The sequence below is a fragment of the Monodelphis domestica genome, chromosome X (genome assembly GCF_027887165.1).
Source record: "Monodelphis domestica isolate mMonDom1 chromosome X, mMonDom1.pri, whole genome shotgun sequence".
NCBI lineage: Eukaryota > Metazoa > Chordata > Mammalia > Didelphimorphia > Didelphidae > Monodelphis > Monodelphis domestica.
This window is the reverse complement of record NC_077235.1, coordinates 46,528,926-46,540,267: the sequence shown is the minus strand read 5'-3', so window position 1 is coordinate 46,540,267 and position 11,342 is coordinate 46,528,926.

Sequence of the window (11,342 nt, the reverse complement as noted above, 5' to 3'; positions counted from 1 at the left end):
AAGAGCCAGGACCAGAGCATCAGGACTTAAGTGGCCTTATGTTTATACTCAGTTTTATTTTGGGGGTTCCTTAGGAGAGAGAATAGAGTTAGAGCCCAATAAAGGTTTATTGAATGAATGAATGAATGAATACATTATTATGAGAATGAGAAAGAACTTATAGGATATTGAAATCAACCCTTCCACTTTATAGGTGAGGAAACTGAGTCTCAAGGAGGGGAAGTGACTGGCCCAAGGTCTCACAGCTAAAAAGTGGCAGAACTGAGATTTGAACATGGATCCTATGGAAATCCTTTCCACTGTATTGTGCTGTTTTTTTCTGATAATGTATGGAAAGTATTTTCAAACTTTAAAGTGCTACATAAATGTCCGTTATTATACTGATAGATTTCTTTACACTGTAGATTTATCTTTAGCTGATAATTCATACATATCTAATATTCAAAATGATCATAAGACTTTGTTTTCTAGGACATGAAGTGTTTCTGACACTAATGTTGATGATAATAATAGGAAACATTTTAAACACCGTGATTTTTAAGATTGGGATGGAATGCTGTGCCTGCGTGGAGAACTACTTCTACATTTGTGATCTTTGTTTTTCTTATGGCTCATTCTGAGAACAGAAAGAACTGCATGGCGGGTTTTCCGTTATGTGTTCGGTTTCTTTTGTCTCCCCATGGAATTTTAAAGGGGAGCGCGAGTAGCTTTCCATCATTGTTATTGCTTATGATTTCTCTTTGAGACTGAAATTGAGGTAGCTTCATATCTCAAGCTTCATATCTCATGCTCAGTGCCCCTTGCTTGCCAACTTCTCACCCACACAAAGGTTGGAAACTAATAAATTAGACCTAATTGTCAACTATTTCAGAGCTCTGTGGTCGGTTCCCTTTATTCCAAGTTTTCCACAGAGATTTTGGGAAGGCTTTGAGCCATCCCAGTGCTTACACGCTCAAGAAACGTGTCAAGCGAATGAATAAGCAAAAGAACAACTTGTTCTCGTTTTTTAAACCTGATATGGAATTTGGCTTGTCTGGTACAATTTGATCTAATTTGATATGCACAATTTTTAAAAAATCATTTTTCTGTCCCAAGTGCTAGTGTCCTTTTTTTAATCATTAAGAACTGCTCTGGAGGGATGCCCGCCTCACAGGTGGGGGCTCCCTACAACAATAAGCCAGTTTATCAAAGATGGGATTTACGGCTGTTGTTTTTCTATTAGGGAGGAATTACACTAAGCCCAGCAGCAGACATTTTGTGTTACCATGGCAGCCCATATTTCCTGCAGGGTTGTGACCTCTAATGACTACAGTGGAAAGCCAGGAAAAATAGAGACTCTTTGAAGATTAGTAAATAAATGCATTGCTTATGCAAACCATCCCAGGGATGGCCTCACAGTACCGAGGACAAACTCTTCAGACGGAGCTAATGGTTATATGTAAATACCTGCATGGGAGGGGGAAAATCACCTCTCCCTTGATAATTTCCTTTAAAAGCCAGTTTGGTTTGATGATGAAAGTAATATCAACTGGACTTCATACCGAGAAAATTGTATTATTGTTCCCGTAAATACAAATAGAGGCTTTGTAATTGATGTTCCCCTTTCATGCTCTACAGCTGGTTGGGGTTTGGTTGTTTGGCCTCCTCTAGACACCTCAAACCCGATGGCTTTCTTGAAAGAACTCACACTAGTCCTTGGTTGATCACAGTCCGAGAAAGACCAACGTGTTGAGTTTCCGACGGGCATTGCCAAAGCAACTGTTGGCCTTCTAGCTAGTAGTCTGGAATTTTGTTGAACTGATCGGGATTTTTTAAGGGAACTTGTTCTATTTCTGAGGAAGAAAGCCTACATGGAAGATAGAAAAAAGAAGCCGGAGTCAGGAGCGCTCACTGGCAGATATCCTTGGCCAATATCATTTGCATAAGATGGTAGAGAAATGAATGGGAATGGGTATAATCTCGGTACATTGAAGGTGAATGGCTTGTGTTATCTTGGCATGCTTCCGAGGACCTTGGAGTATTCTCGTCCCTTCTCCCCGACTCTTTCTCTACCTCAAGAATGGGGCTAATATTGTGTGGAATGTAATTGATGCAGATGCCATGAGGTAGTGGCAGTGAATCATGCCGTCTCTGACACATACAAAGGGCCCATCATCGGAAGGGGCTGCTCTTTGAATGATTGAGAATGGTGACTCTCATTACAGAGTCTCTGAGAAGGGACCTTCGGGAGCATCTGCTCCAACTTGCACTCCTACAATGTGCTCACCCATCCAGCCTGTTTGAAGATCTCCGGAAAGGGAGAACCCAGCACCGCCTTGAGCCCATTCTACTTTGGGACAGCTCTCATGGTTAGGAAGTTTTGTCTGCCTCTGATTTCTACCCATTGCTCCTAGTTCTGGCAGAATAAGACTGATCTCTCCTTAACAAACACGAGTATTTCAATATACAGAGAAGAGTGAAAGAGGATTCCTCACGGAACTGTGAACTTCTAGAGTATCATGTACAGTCTGGATCTTATTCAAGTGTTTATTAAATTAACCAAAGAGAAAGTGTTGTATAGTGGATAGATTTCTGGCCTCAGAGCTTGCAGTTTCACCTTTGAGCCATCCTGGCTGTGTAGCCCTGGGGAAGTCATTCAGTGCCTCAGTGCTTTAGTCATAGGGAAGGTGCAGAGTGGCATTGATAGAGGGATTTTCCTCATCTGGGAGTTCCTTATAGCAAAGAAATCTCAGGTACAGTTCCCATCTCTATTAAATTTGACACAATACCAACATAGCTGGATGGCACCAGTATAGAGCTCTGGGCTTGGACTCAGGAAGACCTGAGTTCTAATTTGGCTTCAGGCATTTACTAGTTGTGTCAATTTAAACAAGTCATTTAACCTCCATTTACCTCAGTTTTCTCATCTGTAAAATGGGAAAAACAGGGTAGTTATGAGGATCAAGTGAGAAGATATTTGTCAAGCTCTTTGGAACCCTTAGAGTGCTGTGTAAATGCCAGCTAGTATTATTATTTGAAAGATAATTGTAGGTGCTAGACAAGGAGAGCACAAAACAACATCAGAAAGACTGACATCAGCTACATTTTTTAAAAAACCCTTACCTTCCATCTTGGAGTCAATACTGTGTATCAATCCACTGAGCTACCCAGCTTCCCCCATCAGCTACATTTTAACAGATGGGAATAGAGATCCAGGAGCTCTCTCTGAGTTGAATGTCTGTGTGTAGTCAGACCATCCACTCATCAGAGCTATGATGAACACTGATAAAAAAATAAAATACAAGGAGAAAGAAGAAGGATGAGAAAAAGATATGGGAGTCAACGAAGCATTGGTTTAGCAAGCTATAGAAAATCAAAATCGGGACTTGAACAGCAGAAGTGAGCACAACACCAATTATAATGATTTCATCCAGAAGTTGGACCAGAGTAAATTAATTATTTCAAGGGGACTGACAGAAGCCCCAAAGTGCCTTTGTCGGTGGCAGACATCGGACTTACTTGTCAAATGGAAGGATGGCTGTCAAAGGTCAAATAAGGTTAGAACACAAACATTTTGGTCAACTCTAACAAAGAAGGATGTTCTATGATTGTGAGTCGAATTATCTCAAAAACCGAGAGAGGCAGTAAAGCAAGTCTACAGAAATTTTGACAAGATGTTCAACTAAGACAATCCCAAAGGCATTCAAGGATGAATATGGAAAGAAGGTGGCAGATTCATCAAAGATAGTGAACCCTATTACTACAGTCCTTGGGATATTTAGAAAGTAGAAATGGCACTTAGAAGAATGAACACAAAAAACATCTAGATTGGATTCTATTTATTCTATATAATGTATAATATTTTTATTATGTATTCAGAACTCATATTGGAGATGATACAATTGGAGGGCATTGAGGGGCCAATTTGCAAGGTATTTAAAAGAAGAGAAGAAAACAAAGATGCAGAAAGAATCTCAGACATGGATCTTATGGATGCACCCTGCCTCCTCCGAAAAAAAGAAGTGACTGAGAAAATCCACTAATATCTATTGACCTACACTTCCATGTCTCCAAATTTTTATGAGGGACGCCTATACACAAACTGAGGACATTGTCAGTGAGGGTATTAGTAGGGACCAAATAGACTCTTCCAAATTTGATTCAACGAAGGGCCTCATCTTTACCATCTCACAACTGACACCTCAGAGGCTCATAAAAGAGTGAACTGGAAGGTCTTTTTCACTCATGTAAGAAGAAGATTGCATAGGATTCTTTGAATAATGTTACAACTGAAATAACCTTCCAGATGGTCCTTTGGAAGATGGTGTTTTGGAAGATGACAGCATGTGGAAGATGACAACCCAAGGTTATCATTGTATGACTTCCTGGAAAAGGTCAATAATGGAGGAATTTCATCTCTCTAGCCACATGGGAAAGACTACGTCATTAAAGAAATCACCTCCACTATCTGCTTTGCCCTTGCACCCTTACTAAGAGCCATGGGGCCTTTCCATATGACTTGCAACTGAAACCTCCCCTATGTGTAATCTCCCGCTAGATGGTGATATCCTCGAGGGCAGGGACTATCTGACTTTGCTTGGGATTTTGCTGGGCTTAGCATGATGCTTTGTAAGGCTTTAATGCATGCTTCATTCATTCATTCACTTGGGCTGTCTATTGCCAAAACTTCAACATGCCTCTGAACATACATAGAATTTATCCAAGAGTACATCTGCCTGAGACAAATAGGAGAGGCAGACACTGAACTGGGCTCAGAGTTGAACAGAAGGAGGAGAGGGAGCTGGATTGCTGATGGGAAATGGCGAAGCTATTTTATGGACCTCAAGCCTCCCATGAAAAAGAGGCTTAGCTTTTCAATACAAACATTTTACCCACATTTTTCTGACACCAAGATCGAGAATACCTCAGCTTCCAAAGATCTAATTCAAACCATTACATAGAAGGCAATGGAGAGGTGCATGGTGGGAGTGTACGGGCTCCAACTTGGCGAAGCTAACAAAGTGCTTTATGTAGAATTTACACATGCTAGCTCAATGTAAGCTTAAAATGGCATTTATATATGCTAGCTACAATATAGCACCAAAAGAGGAACTCTGAAGAACAGTGAGAGAAGTTGTCATTAAGGAGCTATATGTCAAGAAGAGAAGATGGGCTGGTCCAGTACCAGAGTGAAGGATGGTGGATGTCCAGAGGGCTCCCCTGGCAACTTCTCATGTTGGAAGAAAGCAAAGAAAGCCTACAACCTCATATTGGATGGACCCCCTGTGGTGAACTTATGGGAGGGCATGGAGAAGAGCCATCGATACAAGATGGAGAGGCAACATTAGGTTATGATGAGTATCCCTGGGAGAACTCTTTAATTGATGAGATCATAGAAGTATTTGGACATCTGTGCCCAGTTTATTTCCCCTAATAGAATGATCTGTAAGCACCTTAAGAGAAAGGATTTTTTGCCTCCATGTCTGGTACCTAGTGGAAGAATATCAAATGTTTGTCAGTTGATTGATTGATCGATTGGTTGGCCACAATAAAAGTGGAAGGCAGAGCGGGATAGAGATGAGGGACAGAGAGGCAGCAGGCGAAAGGAGTGTTTTTCCCTGGCTGAGTGAGTGCTTCTGAACCACAAGGATCTTGGGAGCAGTAAGGAATTAGCTCCACCTAGGTCAGTGGAAGGATCCATTGATTGGAGCACAGCTGGTTCTGCCATTACACAAGCTGAACTGCAAGTAGAGGCTGGCATTTCGAGTGGGATTCCTTTCGTTTTCTTCCCCAAGATATGGTGAGAGAATGTAGACAAGTGAGCCACTTTCCAATAACTCATGACAACCCTTCAGATACCACCTCGTACACATGAACCTCCGGGATTTGGAAAGGTCAGGAGCCATATTGGTGGCAGAACTCCAGTCAAAGGGGCAGGAGCCACGGGCAGCTGGACTTGGCCAAACCACCCTGTCTCTTTCCACCACAGCCTCCTAGGCAGCAGTCTCCTTTGGAGGTGGCCATGTCCTGCCTTTACGGTGGTGTTTATATATTTCTTAACCTTGGCTAAAACTGTGCTCCTATTTGAAATTAGGTTCCTCCTTTTTAATTTACTGCGCCACCAAGGACGTTTTTGAGCATTGTGCTCCCAACACCAATGTTTCCCCCATAAGCCCTGGGGGTTGCATTGGGTGCTTTATTGGGGAACACATCAGGTTGTGGTATAGCAGGATGGATGGTAGTCATGTGACCCAGTGCAGTGATTAGAGGGGCACTGGTATTAGTGCCTGAGAGTGGCAGAGAGTGCAGCCCAGGACACGGAGTGCCAGTTTTTCTTCTCACCTCAATAGGGATGGCCGTCACCTTTCTGTGTGTGGGTGAAAGAGGGCAGAGAAAACATGGAATTTGGGCGGGCTGTGATGGCCTCTGGTCATACCCAGCTGGAGCCACAGAGTGATGGGGCTGCTTTTGCACTTCCCTTACATGGCATGATGGGAACAACTTTCTTCATACAGTCGAAAGCGCCTTGGTTCAAATCCCAGCTCTGCTAGTTAACATCTGTGTGACCCTGTGCAAATCCCATCAGCCTTGTGGACCTCAATTCCTGTGAAACGAAAGGGAGTGGGTTGAGTGATCTTTACAGTCCCTTTCAGCTTTAAATCCTATGAGCTTGCTTTCTACAGAACTACCAAGGAAACTACCGTAACAGTTCTGCAAAATCATTTTCATAAAATATTGATGACAACAGCAAGTCTAATTCATTAGTGATTTAATTATATGGAGAATTTGGACCAAAATGCATTGCCTAACTTCTCCACTGTGCTCTGTTGAGCTCCATGTGGCCCAGGGACATGTCTGGTCCAATTTCCTCCAGGCAGTGTACAGGCTCCACTGACAGCAGGGAAACAGGAAGTCCTAGTCTTTGGCTCACTTTCCCTTCCACCAGCTGGATCCGATTAGGAACAACTCGATCTCACAGTCCCCACTGATTCTGCTTCAGATCTTGTCCATGACCACTAGCTTCAACCAATATGAAGGTTACTCAGAGCTGGGGGGTGGGATAGAAAGCCACTAGTGGAAAGAGTAATGCATCTGGAGCAAGGGGACATGGGTTCAAATTCTGCCTCCCACAGATGTGTGCTTTTAGTGAAGTCCTTTCATTTTTCAGGGCCTTAATTTCTTATCTATCCAATAGGGATAGTGACTGGACCTGTGATTTGATTGGTGTAGTGAATTCCCGAGTAAGGATATGGGCATCTTGGGGGCACCCTGGTACCCAGAGCCCTGGGTCTTGAGTCAGAAAGACCCAAGTTCAAATTTGACCACAGACACTTACTAGCTGTGTGGCCCTGGGCAAGTCACTTAACACCTACCTCAGTTTCCTCAACTGTAAAATGGGGATCATAATATGATTATCTTCCACCTATCTTCTAGAGTTGTAAGGATAAAAGGAGATAATATTTGTAAAGTTCTTAGCACAGTGGATGATACATAGTAAATGTTTAAAAATATCTGCTTTCTTCCTTCTTTCTTTCCTTCCTTTCCTTCCTTCCTTCCTAAGGCCTGTCACCTATCTGGGTCTCAGTTTCCTCCTCTGCAAAATGATAGAATTGGACTAGGTGGCTTCTGAGGTCTATTCCTGATATAGGTGTTTAATCCTCCTTGAGGGCATGGGATATTTGTCTTTGTCAACTCAGTGCCTAGTACAGTGGTTGGCACATAGTAGGGACCTGTAGATCTATTATCAAAATCAAGAATGAAACAGTTTCTACCCTCAAGAAGCTTACATTCTCCTGAGGCAATGGGTTGTATAAATGTGAAGTGCTCAGTAACATCAATGCTTATCGTTGTAGAGAGAAGTAAATACATTTTAAAAATATAGCTATAGTCATAGATGATAGAATCATAGTGGATTGTAGAGGAAATTCCAGCTTGAGAGGGACATCCTGAACCTTTGAGGTCGAGATCGTAGAGTTCAGGCATCCCATCCTACCACGCATGGCCTGAGACCCTTCTCAGAGAAAGAACGGGGGGGCGGTTAGGATCATAGTGAGGAATTCCTGGCCAAATTAAGGAGTTCCCCAACCAGCCTCATAAGATTACAGGACACTGGCCATTGTCTGAAGGGGCCAACTCAAGTTCATCCATTTCTCCCCATGAGCCAGGGCAGGACGGCCCCAGTCTCTAGAGCTCTCATCTTTTTAAAAATTATTTTTATTATCTTACAAAACACTTCCATGTTGATCATTGCTGTAAGAGCAAAGTCAGACGTAACCCAAACCCCCAAATAGAACCATAAATACTCTGATGTGGAAGACGACTCCAACTTCTTTCTCTGGAGGTGGAGAGCCTTCCCTGTCGTAAGTCTTTCAGGATTGTCCCAGATCAGTGCATTGCTGAGAGGAGCCAAGTTTTCACAGATAATCATCGTCCGATATTGCTGTTACTGTGTACAATGATCTCCCAGTTCTGCTTATTTCACTCTGCATCACTTCCTGCAGATCTTTCCAGCTTTTTCTGAATCATCCTGCTTATCATTTCTGATAGCACAATAGTATTCCATCACCAACAGATACCACAATTTGTTCAGCCATTCCCCAATGGAAGGGCATCCCCTCATTTTCCAATTTTTGCCACCACAAAGAGTACAGCTATGAATATTCTTATACAAGTCTTTTTCCTTATCATCTCTTTGGGGTACAAGCCCAGCAGTGCTATGGCTGGATCAAAGGGCAGACAGTCTTTTATCACCCTTTGGGCATAGTTCCAAATTGCCCTCCAGAATGGTTGGATCAATTCACAACTCCACCAGCAATGCATTAGTGTCCCAATTCTGCCACATCCCCTCCAACATTTATCATTTTCCTTTACTGTCACATTGACCAATCTGATAGGTATGAAATGGCCAACCTCAAAATTTGCATTTCTCTAACCAAGAGGGATTTAGAACATTTTTCCATATGATTATTGAGGACTTTGATTTCTTCATCTGAAAATTGCTTGTTCATATCCTTTGACTATCTGTCAATTACTCCTCCCTGAGCACCCCATACACCCCTTCTAGGGCAGCTCTCCAGCCTCTGACCCTCACCTGACACCCAGCTCTCACTTGTGGCTCCCAGTAGCTGCTAGCATGCGGCAGCGGTTACACCCCGGGCAATGGCTACGACAGGCCGGCTAAACCTTGTGAGGGTAGCCATCGGGTCGTCGACCCCTGGTGAACTAGGGCTTTGCTCACCCAGCATGTGAAGACTGTTTCAGCAGAACAAGCGGAAGAAACCAATAAGAAGGTTCAACGGCTGAGATGGCAACGCAGCAAAGCATTGTGGAGTGCTTAGGGCATGTTGGAGCACAAAAGACAACACAGCCATCCAATGCAGCTGAGGAAGTCTCCAGGTGTAACGACTTTTTGTGCCACTGGACCCAGGCTTCCAACGCCAAGAGAGTGGGACTGTCTCTGTGCATCGACTTTTCCACTTAAATCTTCATGCACAAGTGTCTTTGTGCACAAAAACACACAAAGACAATCATCATCCTCGGTTACCGAGAGACTACTACTACTATCTGTCAATTGGGGAATGGCTTGCATTCTTATAAATTTGACTTAGTTCTCTATACATTTGAGAAATTAGACCTTTATCAGAGACATTTGTTATAAAGTTTTCCCCAGTTTGTTGCTTCCCTTTTAATCTTGGTTATTTTGCTTTTGTTTGTATAAAAGCCTTTTAATTTAATATAATTGAAATTATTCATTTTACATCTTATAATGTTCTCTATTGCAGGTTTGGTCATCTTTTCTTCCCTTCTTCAAAGATTTGCCAGGTAAACTATTCTGTGTTCCCCTAATTTAGTTATGGTATCACTATATCTAAGTCATATACCCATTTTGACTGTATCTTGGCTTAGGGTATAAGATATTGGTCTGTACCTAATTGCTGCCATATTGCTTTCCAATTTTCCCAGAAGTTTTTATTAAAGAGTGACTTCTTATTCCAAAAGCTGGGGTCTTTTGGGTGTATCAAACACTAGGTTGCTAAGGTCATTTACCCCTACATAATGTGTATCTAATCTGCTCCATTGATCCATCCTTCTATTTCTTAGCCAGTACCAGATTGTTTTGATGACCACTGCTTTATAGTATAGTTTAAGATCTGGTACTGCTAGGCCCCCATCCTTCACATTTTTCCATTAGTTTCCTTGCTATTCTTAATCTTTTGTTCTTCCAGATAAATTTAGTTATTATTTTTTCTAGTTCTATGAAATAATTATTTGATAGTTTCATTGATGTGGCACTGAATAAATAAATTTAGATAGAATTGTCACTTTTGTTATATTAGCTCAGCCTATCCATGAACAATTAATATATTTCCAATTACCTAGACTTGACTTTATTTGTGTGAAAAGTGTCTTGTAATTGTGTTCATATAATTACTGTGTTCACCTTGGCAAGTAGACTCCCAGGTATTTTATATTGTTCAGAGTGATTTTAAGTGGAATTTCTCTTTTTATCTCTTGCTGCTAGGCTTTATTGGTAATATATGGAAATGCTAATGATTTATGTGGGTTTATTTTGTATCCTGCAACTTTACTAAAGTTGTTGATTATTTCCACTAGCTTTTTGGTTGATTCTCTGGGGTTCTTTAAGTAGGCCAGCATATCATTCGCAAAGAGTGATAGCTTGGTCTCCTCATTGCCTATTTTAATACCTTCAATTTCTTTTTCTTCTCTAATTACTATTGCTAGTGTTTCTAGTACAATGTTAAATAATAGAGGTGATAATGGGCATCCTTGCTTCACTCCTGATCTTATTGGGAAGGCTTCTGGTTTATCCCCATTGCAGATGATGTTTGCTAGTGGTTTTAGATAAATATTGTTTATTATTTTTAGGAAAGACCCATCTATTCCTATACTTTCTAGTGTTTTCAGTAGGAACAGGTGTTGTATTTTGTCAAAGGCTTTTTCTGCATCTATTAAAATAATCATGTAATTTTTGTTGTTTTGCTTGTTAATATGGTCAGTTATGTGGATGGTTTTCCTAATATTGAACCATCCTGGAATTCCTGATATAAATCCCACCTGATCAAAGTGAATAACCTTTGTGATGACTTGCTGGAGTCTTTTTGCTAATATCCTATTTAAGATTTTCGCATCTATGTTCATTAAGGAGATTGGTCTATAGTTTTCTTCCTCTGTTTTTGCTCTTCCTGTCTTAGCTATCAGCACCATATTTGTTTCATAAAAAGAATTTGGTAGGACTCTTTCTATGCCTATTTTCCTAAATAGTTTATGTAGTATTAGGATTAACTGTTCTTTACATGCTTGATAGAATTCACTTGTGAATCCATCAGGCCCTGGGGATTTTT